The following is a 17343-nucleotide window of genomic DNA, read 5'->3' on the forward strand; positions in this document are numbered from 1 at the left end:
ATCATCTGTCGGTTGCATAGCCAACCCGACATGTCCTAGTAGCTAACCATTGGACAGTCCCTGCGAGCGCGCATCCCCAAGCTCAAAATCATACTTAATCAAAATAAAATATCCATGAGAGAGAGCTCATCTGGAAAGGTCTAAGTGTCCAGCCACATCTTACGACGCAGGGTCAACAGAATCCCGGATCTCCACCTGGAGCAAGTGGAGCCGACCCACTGCATCTACTCAAGGAAATCTGAAACTCAGATGATTTCACAAATCTCAAATCAACCTCGATTGGGAGCAAGTAAGGGCTAACCACTGTATCTACCCCAGGAGTTCAGACCAAACCCGGAGCAAGCGGAATCACTCCACTACATCTACCCAAGCATGTATATCTCACCATGTCCCGAAGAAAGTGGAATCAATGCCACTACATCTACCCAGGCAGGTGTATCTCACCATGTCCCGGAGCAAGTGGATTATGCCACTACATCTACCCAGGCAGGTGTATCACAATCAGGTTCATATTTAATATCAATCTCTTAATCGTTATCATTCTCATCAACAATCTCATGGTCATCATCATTCCCTTTATCAGTCTCATGATCATCATCATTCTCATTAACAATCTCATCATTAATCCTCTTCTTATTTCATCCACAGAATTTACCAAGCTTAAGTCATCGCCTTCTAAACTCATAACCACAATTATCCCTTTTATTCTTTTACTATTCTCACTCTTGATTAAATACCCTAAAACTGGTAAAAAGGTCTTAGGTAAGTGTTACAGAAGGCTGCAAGCTTGTCGGGAAGGTAAAACAGTTAAAAACGAAGTTTTCTTTGAAAAACAAGGCAGTGTGCATGCGCACAGGGTTGTGCGTACGCATGCCCAAAAGAGTTTTCAGAAATTGTGTGTGTGCACAAGGTTGTACGTACGCACAAAAAGTAAAAATTTCATTGTTGAGTGTATGCACAGAATGTGTGAACGCTCCCAACAGAATGTACTTCCCAGAGTGTGCGCGCACAACTTGCAAAACATCATTGGTTGTGTGTGCGCACATGGCGTGCTAGCGCTCCCAACAGTAGCCATATCCCTGTATGTGCGTACGCACAAGGCTGTGTGTACGCACACTTTCAAAAACACACAAGGCTAGGCGTGCGCACACAAACCAGAAATCATAAAATTCTACATCACAGAATTCAGATTTTGACACCAAATTTTAAACGGTCATAACTTCCTCTACACAAATCCATTTTCTACAAACTTTATATCAATTTAAAGCTCTCAAAGCCATCTTTAATTTAAAATAAGTTTCATTCAGTTCTAAGCTTTGAGGATCAAGTTATAGTCCGTCAAATTTGGTCTAAAACTCATTTTTACCAACAACAGACAAACCTCAATTTTCAAAACATACTCTTTTCAAACCTCTTTTAATCCAACCAAAACTTTACCAATTTAACCTGAACCACATCCCAACTTCCATATTCAATCAACCACACATCAATTCTCTATTTTCATCAATCTTACCTCAATAATTCAATTCAAACAACATTTAAGCTTTCGAGTTCAATAATAAACAAAACCTCACACTCAAACACTTATATATCACTATCATTCATTCAATCACAAATCATCAACCATATACTTACCATCCTTACCTTTTCCGGCCTCCGGCCCAAATTCAAAATTCAATACATATTCCACAAACCATTAATCATTATCCAATTTTATCAAATTCCTCAATACACCAAACATACAATTTCACACAATTCTCAACTCAATCATTAATTTACACAACACATCAACTATGCATATTAATACTAACTATTTACATAATCCAAACCTAGTCCTAGGGGTATCTAGCCAAGGAATTTTCATCACACCATACGGTACTTAAATAAAACTTAAAGCATACCTCTTGTAGCCAAAATAATTGAGCTTCTTCTTGGAAGTCTCCGCCAAACCTTAGATCCAACCTCACCAAAACCCCACAAGCAATATCAATCTCCCAATTATGCACCAAAATAACCCAATACTCTAACATAATCAATTTTCACACTTATAATCAACCTAGGGTTCATGAAATTGATAAGTCACAAGGGTTAGAGGGTTCCTTACCTTAACGCACGAAATTGGTTGATGGAACTCACCAATGGCTCATACTAAAGCACTCCTAAACAATCAAAATCATAAAATCACTCAATACCTAGAGCCAATCACGTTTTTAGAGGGAAAAGTCAAAATTGGGCAGAGAAGAACGAAATAATCACCACAATACCTAGATAGAATCAAAGAGGACGAGAAGAGCGACGCGTGGTCATAAACGGCTTGTCAATTGGAGCTTCGTAGATCAAGTTATGGTGATTTGAAGATCAAAGAGAGTTAGGGTTTTGATTTTCCCTTTTCTCTCTTCTCTATCACTGTGGACACAAGAATGGGGGGAAGAAGTGATGCTGAAATGACTTAATAAGGCTATATATATGTTGGGTCTTGTGCCCACTTGGGCTCGGTTTACTTGGTTTAGTTTATTGGCCCAATTTCGAGCCAAAACTTTTAAGATTAGAGTTTTAAATCGCATTTTAAATATTTCTACCTTTCCCAATCATAAATCCTAATTTCTTAGCCTTATTTACTTATAATCAATTTTCTTAACTGCAGTACCAGACAGATCTCAGCCGATATTGCCAGTCAAAATTCCAGTGCACGTTTTTATGCAGAAAACTATATTTTCTGACTCAGAAAAATTCACTAAGTCCAAATATCATATTTAAATTATAAAATTCCAATTGCTAAATTTTTTAACTATATTCGCTCCTATTTAATTTATTATTTAATCAACTACGGTTTGACCAGGTTTTATATTCTACCCACCTAACGAAAATTTTCGTCCTCAAAAATTTGATATCAAATCTTCATATAAGCTCTCTCAATAACTAATCAGATGTTATGTTCATCTCACCCTTCATAAAACCTTCCCCAAAACCAAAACTCACCACCCTTCACCGTTTCCCTCAAATTAACTTCAATACAATCTCAATGTTTCAAATTTTTACCGTCTTCCAAATCCATCATCTAAGGTCCAATAATTTATCCATCAAAATTTAGGCATGAATCCAATTACACCTCTAGTTACTTATATAGCCATTTTAGAATCAATCTAACCCCATAGCCACAATTAAACTTAACTACTTGCGAATCACTATTGGCATTAGCTCACTAAGCCTGTCAGGTATCCAAACCTAAAGTATTTCTAATCATTCTCCACAGCTCCTATTTGCAACTATTTTATTTTCATACTTCCAAAAACTTCCACTGCGTGACTCTGATTTCTCGTCTAGTACTAATCCTATCACTTATCTCCTTAAGCGCTAAACCACAACTTAGCATCACAGACATTCACTAGATTTTTATCTATAAGAGCCAAAATCAACTACAAACTCAAGCAAACTTTTAACACATTGTTACCGATCTTTCACTTACCTCTTCCCAAACCGTCAGATCTAGCGGCATCCTCCGTCGTCATAGTGAACGCACGACCTGGTTGTTGGCCCTTGGCAATATTCCGGTTGACCTTCTCAGGACAGTTCCAAGACATGTGTCCAACTCCTCCACAACTATAGCAAAGTTCCAATCCAACTCGACACGGAGTTCCTGGATGATAGCTTCCACACCGTCTACAAGTCATTTCATTCTGAGGTTGCTTTCCATACCTCTTCCCTTGATGATTGTTGTTGTTGTTACTTCGGGAATTGTCTTGGGCTTGCTGGGGCTGTGGACTATATGGACTATAACCTGCTATCTTAAAATCTTGACTCCTTAGAGCAAAGTCCCTCCCCTCGGTTCTATTGAAAAGGTCCCCTATGACTTTCTTTCTCTACAGCTGCCTTTTTCACACACTCTTCAACAACTCTGCTCTTATTCACCAACTCTGAGAAAGTTTTGATCTCCATTGGTCCCTCCAAACTTAAGATATCACTCCGAACTAGAATGAATTATTACACATTGTTTTTAACAAAAACATAAACTAAATTAATATGGTTGGATCCTGACTGTACATATGGAGTTGTAACGTCTAGGAACTCAACAAAGAATAGGTACCCATTGCCGACGTATTCATGAATTTGTTCTTGATAATATTTTTCTTTTTTGAAAAATGGAGTGAGTTTTGCAACTCAGTGACTAGATAAAACATCTATAATCTACATGAGACCATGTAAATAGTATTATAAAAAGTAATTTTATTTAGAGATTAGAATAGTATTTTATAAAAATAAATAAATCAATAAAGCAGTTCTCAGTATAGAAATCAAATCAAATAGTCCATATTTGGTCAACTCCACCTCTAAGGGTAGCCCTTTTCTCTTGTGTATCCAAACAGAATAATAGATCTAATGTGTGGCCTACACGTTAGGCTAGCAACGTCCCTACTAGCCGAGGTCTAAGTCAAATGCATCTAAATTAACGTCATGACCGCCGCTAACTATGATTTTCTAATATGAGCCTCACAAACTAATTCAAAACATATAAATTCAAATACAACAAATCTTTGATCTTTCAAATATATAAGGTATTGAATCAAATCAAATAATACTTTCTCATCAAAAATCTTTTTCAATCATAAGAAATTTCAAACATATTTCAGAATTTGAAAGTAAGTGAGTACCAACAAATACTTCAATGCTTCAAAACTATATATTCGGGTAAAATCAAATGTTCTAAAATAATATAAAACTTCATCAAACATATATATATATATATATATATATATATATATATATTCTCATGTAAATTTCTAAGGTATGAGCTTCATAAAAATAATTATTCAACTATAATAAATCAATTATTACAATCAAATCAAAGTTCTTTAACAATAGTTTTATAAATATAATTAAAAACTCAGAATAGTATAAACCAAAAATTTAACGATTATAAATGTAAAGCCTACTCACAACTTGGTCCCAAGGGACCAAAGAGACCAAACCTGGAGTGCCAAATTAAAAGGTGAGGAAAGTTGAAGTAGAATGGAATGGAAGAGTGCAGAATTTGGACCGAGGCAATGGCAACAACTTCTATTCCCACAGCAGCGACAATGACCATAACACTAGGAAAATGCAATAAATTCAAATCGAATAAAGAGACAAATACAGATATAGTTTTGGAAAATTCAAAACAGAACAGAGATAGAAAAATAAATCAAAACAAGAGCAAGGTAGGAAAATGAAATGGTGGCAGGGATATGGTGAAAATGAAATGGACTAAGGGAAGAAGCTAGACCAGAACAATAGTGAGGTAATGTTGCCGGCAAGTTTGGAAGCTCTAATGTGTTTTCCATCAACAGTAGAAGCGGCACTGGTAAAGCAAAACAGTGGTAAAATCAGATCCTCTTCTCTGGCAGTGGCATTAGTAGCTCCGATAAAAATGGAGAAGCCAGGGGTCAGCCACAGTGGAGCAAATTGGGGGCTGAAGTAACTTCGAGGTGCACCAACAGTGAGCTCCGGTGACGGCAACGGTTGCAGTAATGGCAAAAAGCCTCCATCGTCACCTCCGCTTGTGACTTCTTGTAACACCCTAAGTTTTAGCATGTCATAATCGTACTAAAGATAAGGCATTACTAATCTACTTTTCTTTTATCAGCTATTTAATATTAAATCTCTACACGTTAACTTGTCAATAGCTTTTTAGAAAAACAAAATTCCTTTTATTTTGGTATATACCTCAAGCTCAACTATGTCAAATAAACATATACTCACATAATTACTATTAATACATAATAATTATTCATGCAGGACTCAAATATAAACCTACCCCTCTGTAAAAATACAACACTTTAAAATATCAAGGGCGATAGAAAAATAAAATCTAAGATTAAACCAAAAACTGAAAATACAATTACATATATATGTAAAACCCAGTGGATTAGTCGCGGCTCCTCGCCGAGGATTCATGAACCTATTGCTGAAATAGAAGATCTGTAGGAGGTGAGAACGTCGTCCTCGCATGTTCTCAGTAGAGATAGTGAATGTCATAAAAATACAGAATAAAATACAAATAGTTAACTCATATTCCAAACACAGTTTTCTTTAAACCCTTAAAATTCTTCCTAAGTTTTACTTTAAGCTGTTTAAATCTTTCTTTAAACCACATTACAAAGTTCGCAGTATAAAAAATAACCAATTAAGCACACCAGCAAGAGACCAAGGCAAACAACATGAGCAAACAACACAATCACAGGAAAATAAAATAAACAACCACAATCAAGTGCAAGTGCGCAACAATTTATGATGCATGCCTGTTTCTAGCGCAGGCCATGAGCTCATGTGTTGGTTGTCTACCCGCAACCCGACGTTACTCGGGGCAAACCCCAATATGGTCTCTTTACCGTGTCAATTAGGCACAATTATTATCATGGGCGAACCCATGTCAGTTAGGATATCTTGGCATCACGGTAAGAAACAGTGCTATCAGTTAGGCGAACATTCCCGCATTAGCAATCTTAGGCTATTAGTCAGGCGGGAACTTTCGCATTAGCAATTTGGCACAAGGCCCATTCAACATACATTATGCTATCAGTTAGACGGACATTCCCGCATTAGCACTTTGGCACAAAGGCCCATTCAAACAAACAGTTCTCATGAATCATTATTTATTTATGGTTTCTCATTTTCTTTCTTTTCATCATGCCTCTGCATCACCTTATAAATACGCATTCCTCCGCATCACCATATACCTAAGCATATCTCTGTATCACCATGTTACTCGGCATACTTTTGCATCACCTTTTAACTTTAAACCTTCCTAGGGACAACTTACATTCTTATTTTATTTTCTTGACTTGTCTAGCCTATTATTTTCTTGGTGACCAATTTTCTATTTAATAATTAATATAACAAACGGACTCAGATTCGCGTAAACTTTTTGTCCATGTGTTTGTGTTAAACTCAAGTTTCTAAAGAATTAAGAATCATATTTTTCTGAACAGTTTAACACTAAATATTGAAGAAAAACTGAGACTGTTGTTCTATATTCTTGGAATAGCACCTAGCTGTCTTATTATGTGGTTTTTATATTGCGAAAGGTTATGAACGAACTATCTTTCTTGGTTAGGTCATTCTAGATATCCTAATCTTTAATTTGAATTAGGTTTTACTTTATTTGGATTAGAATTGAATTTGATAACAAATTCAATAAAAATCTGCTACTACCATTAAGAAGATTTCAGAAAAATACAGCAAGCAGCTCTATTTTTAAAAAATCTACAATAAATTCAATTCTAATCCGTTACTTATAAATTTTGGTGAGGATACACTTTACAACCCTAAGTTTTAGGAAAAAAAGTTTCAGGTCCATAACACCTTGTTTGGTTAATTAAATGTCAGTTGAAAGTGCTGCTATATTTCTTTAAATTGGTTCTGAATTTCTTGGGAACAGCCCAACTTCCAAGAGACATAACTAACTCTACAAAATAGATATAGATATGAAATTTGTACTCATTTAAAATAGACTAATAAATCTTTAAAATACATTTTAAATTAATTCAAAATATACAATAAATCAAAAGTTCTAATGGCTGAAAATTGATACTACAAAACCAGAAAACCAAAAAATTCTGCAGCAACCACTAAAGTTCAAATATTCATATCTTCCAAACCACTTGGCCAAATTCCCTTAAATTTTTATGGAGGAATCTTGACCTATTGAAGTTTATTATAAAATTAGTTTTGCTCGCAAAAACAGGCCAGATTGCTCCCAGAGGATATTTTAAGTTGATGTTTAATCAGTTTCTAAATTTCTGCAGCAAGGCTTCCTAACTTTCAATAACCAAATTTAATCTTCCAAGTTTCCAACTCATACCAATCAATAATTTCCATTGCTCATTACCATATTTATATAAATTATGTCGTAATCCTACCCAAAAGCCTCAGTTCCATATATATCCAAAATTTATATAATTTACATCATATAATCACACTTTCACAACATAAAAAATTTGCACTACATCCAACAACAATAATTCAACCAATTAACAGAATTTCAACAGCATCAATCATACTAGCTCATCATCATCAATAACAAACTCATAATTAACAAATACACATATAGCTCATTTAATCACCCAATTATTTACAGCACCATCAAACATACCGAAATTCAATTGGCATACTCAAATATGCTTACATTCACTAACAATTTCCAACTACATCAATTCTCATTAAATCATCATGCATAACATTTATAAATTATTTGTAATTATTCAGTAAACTTTTTGTCATTCTTAAATTAAAAACTCTTAATTTTAAAAATGAACCCCCTACCTTGGTTAATCAAATTTGAAAGGAATCGAAGACGAACTGCGGCGGTGGCTGCTGGCTAACTACACTAACAAAGCAACAACTGTATCATCCATCGTTGATCATCCTTGTCAACAGTAGCAGCATCCTCGAACAGAACCAGCAGTGGTCTTTGCAGTCTCAGGGTAGCATCAGCATCAACACTTGACATAATGGTAGCAAAAAATGGGAGTGAAAGGGGCTAAGGGTTTCAAGAATTAGGAAATTAGAATCAGAACAAGGAGGATGATGCTAGCCAAATTGAGAGATGGTGGCAGCAGCAGCCGCGGAGAGGCACAAAGGTGACAGAAGTGGCTCCAGCGACTAGCCCTAGCGACAGCAGCGATGATACCTGATGAGCGGATAATTTATACGCTTTTTGGCATTATTTTTAGGTAGTTTTTAGTAGGTTCTAGCTACTTTTTAGTATATTTTTATTAGTTTTTAGGCAAAATTCATATTTCTGGACTTTACTATGAGTTTGTGTGTTTTTCTATGATTTCAGGTATTTTCTGGCTGAAATTGAGGGAGCTGAGCAAAAATCTTATTCTGGCTGAAAAAGGACTGCTGATGTTGTTGGATTCAGACCTCCCTGCACTCGGAATAGATTTTTTGGAGCTGCAGGAGTCCAATTGGCGCACTCACCATTGGGTTGGAAAGTAGACATCCAGGGCTTTCCAGCAATATATAATAGTCCATATTTTGCTCGAAGATAAATGACGTAAACAGGCGTTTAACGCCAGTTCCATGTTGCATACTGGCGTTGAACACCAGAAACAGGTTGCAAGTTGGAGTTAAACGCCAGAAACAGGTTACAACCTGACGTTTAACTCTAGAAACAGCCCAGGCATGTGAGAAGCTCAAGTCTCAGCCCCAGCACACACCAAGTGGGCCCCATAAGTAAATTTCTGCACTATCTATCTTAGTTTAATTTACTCATTTTCTGTAAACCTAGGTTACTAGTTTAGTATTTAAACAACTTTTAGAGACTTATTTTGTATCTCATGACATTTTTAGATCTGAACTTTGTATTCTTTGACGGCATGAGTCTCTAAACTCCATTGTTGGGAGTGAGGAGCTCTGCAGCGTCTCGATGAATTAATGCTATTATTTTTGTTTTCTATTCAAACACGCTTGTTCCTATTTAAGATGTTCATTCGCACTTCAATTTGAACAAGGTGATGATCCGTGACACTCATCACCAATCTCAACCTATGAACGCGTGCCAGACAACCACCTCCGTTCTACCTTCGATTGAATGAATATCTCTTGGATTCTTTAATCAGAGTCTTTGTGGTATAAGCTAGAATCCATTAGCAGCGTCCTTGAGAATCTGGAAAGTCTAAACCTTGTCAGTGGTATTCCGAGTAGAATTCAGGGATTGGATGACTGTGATGAGCTTCAAACTCGCGAGTGTTGGGCGTAGTGACAGACGCAAAAGGATCAATGGATCCTATTCCGACATGATCGAGAACCGACAGATGATTAGCCGTGCTGTGACAGAGCATTTGGACCATTTTCACTGAGAGGATTGGAAGTAGCCATTGACAATGGTGATACCCTACATACAGCTTGCCATGGAAGGAGCCTTGCATGTTTGAAAGTAAGCAAGCATTATGTTGCAGGAATTCAGAAGACAAAGCATCTCCAAAACTCCAACATATTCTCCATTATTGAGTAACAATTACTTATTTTATGCCCTTTCACTTTTTACAATTGAAACTAAAGAACCCTATTGGTATCCTGACTAAGAATAATAAGATAACCATAGCTTTCTTCAAGCCAACAATCTCCGTGTGATTCGACCCTTACTCACGTAAGGTATTACTTGGACGACCCAGTGCACTTGCTGGTTAGTTGTGCGGAATTACATAGTGTGAGTGTAATTTTCGTGCACCAAGTTTTTGGTGCCGTTGCCGGGGATTGTTTGAGTGTGAACAACTGACGGTAAATCTTGTTGCTTAGATTAGGAAAAATTTGTCTTTTTGGTTTAGAGTCACTAGAATTACATCTTCTATTATTCCCTTTAAAAAAAATTTTCTTTCTTCAAAAATATTATTTTTTATTTTTAGTTTTTCTGTGCGTTTAATGTCATGTTTTAAGTTTGGTGTCAATTGCATGCTTTTCTTTGTCTTTCAATTTTCGAATTGCATGTTCTTTGTTTTTCCTTGATCTTCAAATTGTTCTTGTCAATTTTTCTTGTTTGATCTTTGGTTTGTCTTGTTTTGTGTCTTTTCGTGTTTTTTCTTGTGCATTTTCAAATTTTTAGTTTTCAAAAAAAATTTTATTTATTAAATAATTTTTTAAAACACGTTAAATTTATAGCTCAGTTGGCTAGAGCGTTGGCTTATGTTCTTGGCAATTGGGTATCTTTCTTTTATTTTTTTTTCAAAAATAATTTTTCTTTGATTAAATCTTGTGCCAAATTTTAAGTTTGGTGTTCTCTTGTTAATTTTCTTTAATTTTCGAAAATTTATTGTGGTTTTCTAAAAATTTTAAGTTTGGTATTCTATCTTTTGTTCTTGTTGTTCTTGTGAGTCTTCAAGGTGTTCTTGAATCTTCTTTGTGCTTTGATCTTAAAATTTTTAAGTTTGTTGTTGATGAGCGGATAATTTATACGCTTTTTGGCATTGTTTTTAGTATGTTTTTAGTAGTTTGAGTTGAGTTTTTAGTATATTTTTATTAGTTTTTAATTAAAATTCACTTTTCTGGACTTTACTATAAGTTTGTGTGTTTTTCTGTGATTTCAGGTATTTTCTGGCTGAAATTGAGGGACCTGAGCAAAAATCTGATTCAGAGACTGAAAAGGACTGCAGATGCTGTTGGATTCTGACCTCCCTGCACTCGAAGTGGATTTTCTGGAGCTACAGAAGCCCAATTGGCGCGCTCTCAACGGCGTTGGAAAGTAGACATCCTGGGCTTTCCAGCAATATATGATAGTCTATACTTTGCCCAAGATTTGATGGCCCAAACCGGCGTTCAAAGTCACCCTCAGAAATCCCAGCGTTAAACGCCGGAACTGGCACCTAAATGGGAGTTAAACGCCCAAACTGGCATAAAAGCTGGCGTTTAACTCCAAGAAGAGTCTCTACACGAAAATGCTTCATTGCTCAGCCCAAGCACACACCAAGTGGGCCCGGAAGTGGATTTTTATGTCAATTACTCATCTCTGTACACCCTAGGCTACTAGTTCTCTATATATAGGACCTTTTACTATTGTATTTTCATCTTGGTTCTTCTGGTTCCCTCTCTGGGGCCGAAACCAATGATCACTTTTGTTCTTATGTATTTTCAACGGTGGAGTTTCTACACACCATAGATTAAGGTGTGGAGCTCTGCTGTACCTCGAGTATTAATGCAATTACTATTGTTCTTCTATTCAATTCCGCTTGTTCTTGTTCTAAGATATCACTTGTTCTTCAACTTGATGAATGTGATGATCCGTGACACTCATCATCATTCTCATTCATGAACAAGGTGACTGACAACCACTTCTGTTCTACAAGTAATCAAGGCTCTAGTGTTTATCTCTTGGATTCCTGATACACGATGCATGGTTGATCGCCTGACAACCGAGTGCTCGCCTGACAAACGAGCCAGCCATTCCGTGAGATCAGAGTCTTCGTGGTATAGGCGAGAACTGATGGCAGCATTCAAGAGAATCCGGAAGGTCTAACCTTGTCTGTGGTATTCTGAGTAGGATTCAATGATTGAATGACTATGACGTGCTTCAAACTCCTAGCAGGCGGGGCGTTAGTGACAGACGCAAAAGAATCGATGGATTTTATTCCGGCCTGACCGAGAACCGACAGCTGATTAGCCATATGCTGTGACAGAGCATGGGAACATTTTTACTGAGAGGATGGGAGGTAGCCATTGACAACGGTGAAACCCTACATGAGCTTGCCATGGAAAGGAGTAAGAAGGATTGGATGAAGACTGTAGGAAAGCAGAGAGACGGAAGGGAAGGCATCTTCATACGCTTATCTGAAGCTCTCACCAATGATATACATAAGTATCCCTATCTTTATCTTTATGCTTTATTCGTTTATCACTATACCCATTTGAGTCTGCCTGACTGAGATTTACAAGGTGACCATAGCTTGCTTCATACCAACAATCTCCGTGGGATCGACCCTTACTCACGTAAGGTATTACTTGGACGACCCAGTGCACTTGCTGGTTAGTTGTGCGAAGTTGTAGTGATCACAATTTCGTGCACCAAGTTTTTGGCGCCGTTGCCGGGGATTGTTTGTGTATGGACAACTGACGGTTCATCTTGTTGCTTAGATTAGGTATTATTTTTCTTCAGAGTTCTTAAGAATGAATTCTAGTGTTTCAAGGTGATGTTCTTATCATCACCAAAGCTGATTGATCATCATCAATTTAGCTCTTGAATGCAATGTCCTGCTGAAGCTTAGCTAGCCATGTCTAATTCCTTTAGACTAAAGCTTTAGACTAACATTGCATGATTCCTGGAATTCTCATTAAGAATTTTGATACCTTTATTTTCCTTTTCACTTAATTTTCGAAAAAGCACAAAAAAAAAATTACAAAATCATAAAATCCAAAAATATTTCTTGTTTGAGTCTAGAGTCTCATCTTAAGTTTAGTGTCAATTGCATGTTTTTGTTCTTATTGCATTCATGCATGTGCCTTCATTGATCTTCAAGTTGTTCTTGATGATTTCATTGCTCTGATCTTTGAATTCTATTGACTTGAGTATTTTGTTGTTTCTCATGTGCATTCTCATCTTGTTAGTGTCAGCAGTATACAAACTGCTAAGTTTGGTGTCTTGCATGCATTATTATTTGATTTTAGTTGCATTTTGATTATTCCTTATTATTAAAAAATCCAAAAATATTTTTAATTTGTGTCTTTTCAAGTCAATAATACAGAGAATTGAAGATTCAGAACATACTGCAGAGGAATCACACAGAAAAAGCTGGGCATTCAAAAATGCCCAGTGAAGAAGACAGACTGGCGTTTAAACGCCAGCCAGGGTGCCTGGCTGGGCGTTTAACGCCCAAAAGGGGAGTAGTTTGGGCGTTAAACGCCAGAATGTGCACCATTCTAGGCGTTTAACGCCAGGATGGCACAAGGGAGAGGATTTTGTTTTCAAAATCAATTTTTTTTTAAGTTTTCAAAGTTTTTCAAAATCAAATCTTTTTCAAATCATATCTTTTCAATCAAATGTTTTCAAAATCAATTTCTTTCCTTTTTAAAAGATACTTGCTAACAATTAATGATTTGATTGAACATTTCAAGTATGTTGCCTTTTCTGTTGAGAGAGGTTTTAATATTTGAATCATATCTTTTCTTGTTAGGCAAATCATTAATTTTTAAAATCATATCTTTTCAAATTGTTTTCAAATCATATCTTCTCAATCACATCTTTTTAAAACCATAACTTTTCAATCATATCTTTTTAATCACATCTTTTTCAAAATAAGTTTTCAATCAAATCTTTTTGATTTCTAATTTCAAAATCTTTTTCAAAAATCACTTGATTTCTTTCCCACTTTTATTTTCGAAAATCAATTAAGTGTTTTTCAAAATGTTTTCAAAATCTTTTTAACTTAATTTTTCGAAAATTTCTTCCTCTCTTCTCACATCCTTCTATTTATGGACTAACACTATTCCTTAATACAAAATTCGAACTCCATCTTCTTTGATAAGTTCGAATTTTCTACTTCTGCCTTCTATTTTTCTTCCTCTGACACCTCAAGGAATCTCTATACTGTGACATAGAGGATTCCATATTTTCTTGTTCTCTTCTCTTTCATATGAGCAGGAACAAAGACAAAGGCATTCTTGTTGAAGCTGACCCTGAACCTGAAAGGACCTTGAAGCGAAAGCTAAGAGAAGCTAAGGCACAACTCTTTGTTGAGGACCTGACCGAATTCTTCAAGGAAGAAGAACCCATGGCAGCCGAAAACAACAACAATACCAACAATGCAAGGAAGGTGCTGGGTGACTTTAGTGCACCTACTCCCGACTTCTATGGGAGAAGCATCTCTATCCCTGCCATTGGAGCAAACAACTTTGAGCTTAAGCCTCAATTAGTTTCTCTAATGCAACAGAATTGCAAGTTCCATGGACTTCCATTGGAAGATCCTCATCAGTTTTTAGCTGAGTTCTTGCAAATCTGTGACACAGTCAAGACTAATGGGGTTGACCCTGAGGTCTACAGACTGATGCTATTCCCTTTTGCTGTAAGAGACAGAGCTAGAATATGGTTGGACTCACAACCTAAAGAAAGCCTGGACTCTTGGGAAAAGCTAGTCAATGCCTTCTTGGCAAAGTTCTTGCCACCTCAAAAATTGAGTAAGCTTAGAGTGGAAGTCCAAACCTTCAGACAGAAGGATGGAGAATCCCTCTATGAAGCTTGGGAAAGATACAAACAATTAATCAGAAAATGTCCTTCTGACATGCTTTCTGAATGGAGCATCATAGGTATTTTCTATGATGGTCTCTCTGAACTATCCAAGATGTCTTTGGATAGCTCTGCTGGAGGATCTCTTCATCTGAAGAAGACGCCTACAGAGGCTCAAGAGCTAATTGAAATGGTTGCAAATAACCAATTCATGTACACTTCTGAAAGGAATCCTGTGAACAATGGGACAAGTCAGAAGAAAGGAGTTCTTGAGATTGATACTCTGAATGCCATTTTGGCTCAGAACAAGATATTGACTCAACAAGTCAATTTGATTTCTCAAAGTCTGTCTGGAATGTAAAATGCACCAAGCAGTACTAAGGATGCTTCATCTGAAGAAGAAGCTTATGATCCTGAGAATCCCTCAATGGAAGAGGTGAATTACCTAGGAGAACCCTATGAAAACACCTATAATTCTTCATGGAGAAATCACCCAAATTTCTCATGGAAGAATCAAGAGAGACCTCAACAAGGTTTCAACAACAACAATGGTGGAAGAAACAGGTTTAGCAATAGCAAACCTTTTCCATCATCTTCTCAGCAACAGACAGAGAACTCTAAGCAGAACCCCTCTGACTTAGCAACCATGGTCTCTGATCTAATCAAAACCACTCAAAGTTTCATGACTGAAACAAGGTCTTCCATTAGGAATTTGGAAGCACAAGTGGGACAGCTGAGCAAGAAAGTTACTGAACTCCCTCATAGTACTCTCCCAAGTAATACAGAAGAAAATCCAAAAGGAGAGTGCAAGGCCATCAACATGGCCGAATCTGGAGAGGAGGGAGAGGAAGTGAACGCCACTGAGGAAGACCTCAATGGGCGTGCACCAACCTCCAATGAGTTCCCTAATGAGGAACCATGGGAATCTGAGGCTCAAAATGAGACCATAGAGATTCCATTGGACTTACTTCTGCCTTTCATGAGCTCTGATGAGTATTCCTCCTATGAAGAGGATGAGTATGTCACTGAAGAGCAAGTTGCTAAATACCTTGGAGCAATCATGAAGCTAAATGACAAGTTATTTGGAAATGAGACTTGGGAGGATGAACCTCCTTTGCTCACCAAAGAACTGGATGACTTGTCTAGGCAGAAATTACCTCAAAAGAGACAAGATCCTGGGAAGTTTTCCATACCTTGTACCATAGGCACCATGACCTTCAAGAAGGCTCTGTGTGACTTAGGGTCAAGTGTAAACCTCATGCCTCTCTCTGTAATGGAGAAGCTAGGGATCTTTGAGGTACAAGCTGCAAGAATCTCACTAGAGATGGCAGACAACTCAAGAAAATAAGCTCATGGACTTGTAGAGAATGTTCTGGTAAAAGATTGAAGACCATTACATCCCTGCTGATTTCATAGTCCTAGAGACTGGGCAGTGCATGGATGAAACCATCATCCTTGGCAGACCCTTCCTAGCCACAGCCAAGGCTGTGATTGATGTTGATGGAGGTGAACTGATCATTCAAGTGAATGAAGAATCCTTTGTGTTCAAGGCTCAAGGATATCCCTCTGTCACCATGGAGAGGAAGCATGAAGAGCTTCTCTCAACTCAGAGTCAAGCAGAGCCCCCACAGTCAAACTCTAAGTTTGGTGTTGGGAGGCCACAACCAAACTCTAAGTTTGGTGTTGAACCCCCCACATTCAAACTCTAAGTTTGGTGTTGGGAGGTTCCAACATTGCTCTGAGAAAATATGAGGGTCCATGAGAGCCATCTGTCAAGCTACTGACATTAAAGAAGCGCTTGTTGCTTGGGAGGCAACCCAATATTATATTTTATCTATTTCTTTTGTTATTTTATGATTTTTGTAGGTTGATGATCATAAGAAGTCACAAAATCCATTGAAAAAGCAAAAACAGAATGAAAAACAGGAAGAAAAATAGCACACCCTGGAGGAAGAACCCATTGGCGTTTAAACGCCAGTGAGGCTAGCAGTTGGGCATTTAACGCCCAGTCTGGCACCATTCTGGGCGTTTAACGCCAGAAAGGGGCACCAGACTGGCGTTAAACGCCAGAAAAGGGCAAGAACCTGGCGTTAAACGCCAGAAATGGGCACCAGCCCGGCGTTTAACGCCAGAAATGGCTCAAAACGTGATTTTGAATGCCACTTGGTGCAGGGATGACTTTTCCTTGACACCTCAGGATCTGTGGACCCCACAGGATCCCCACCAACCCACCACACTCTCTCTTCTTCTTCACCCATTCACCAATCACCTCAATACCTCTTCCCCATAAACCCTTCTTCACTCCTTCATTTTCACACTACCTAAACACCACTTCTCCCCCTCTATGGCCGAAACACAAAGCCACTCCCTTCTTCCTCATTTCTTCTTCTTCTACTCTCTTCTTTCTTCTTTTGCTCGAGGACGAGCAAACCTTTTAAGTTTGGTGTGGTAAAAGCATTGCTTTTTGTTTTTCCATAACCATTTATGGCATCCAAAGCCGGTTCAACTGAGAAGGCATGACCTCAAGCCCATCACTAAGAGAAGGATGGAGCAAACAAGAGACCCCTCTCATCAAGAGATCCCTGAGATACCTCAAGGGATGCACTTTCCTCCACAAGACTATTGGGAGCAAATCAACACCTCCCTAGGAGAAT

General features: G+C 37.5%; 1 non-coding gene across 1 annotated transcript; it reads right to left on the reverse strand.

Annotated features, from left to right (window-relative positions):
• Positions 1-14642: 14642 nt before the first annotated feature.
• LOC130959508 (small nucleolar RNA R71) lies at positions 14643-14750 on the reverse strand. Its single transcript, XR_009078583.1, has one exon. It is a non-coding gene; the product is annotated as a small nucleolar RNA R71 (small nucleolar RNA).
• Between the last annotated feature and the right edge of the window lie 2593 nt (positions 14751-17343).

This window comes from Arachis stenosperma, chromosome 10 (assembly GCF_014773155.1).
Source record: "Arachis stenosperma cultivar V10309 chromosome 10, arast.V10309.gnm1.PFL2, whole genome shotgun sequence".
NCBI classification, from domain to species: Eukaryota; Viridiplantae; Streptophyta; class Magnoliopsida; order Fabales; family Fabaceae; genus Arachis; species Arachis stenosperma.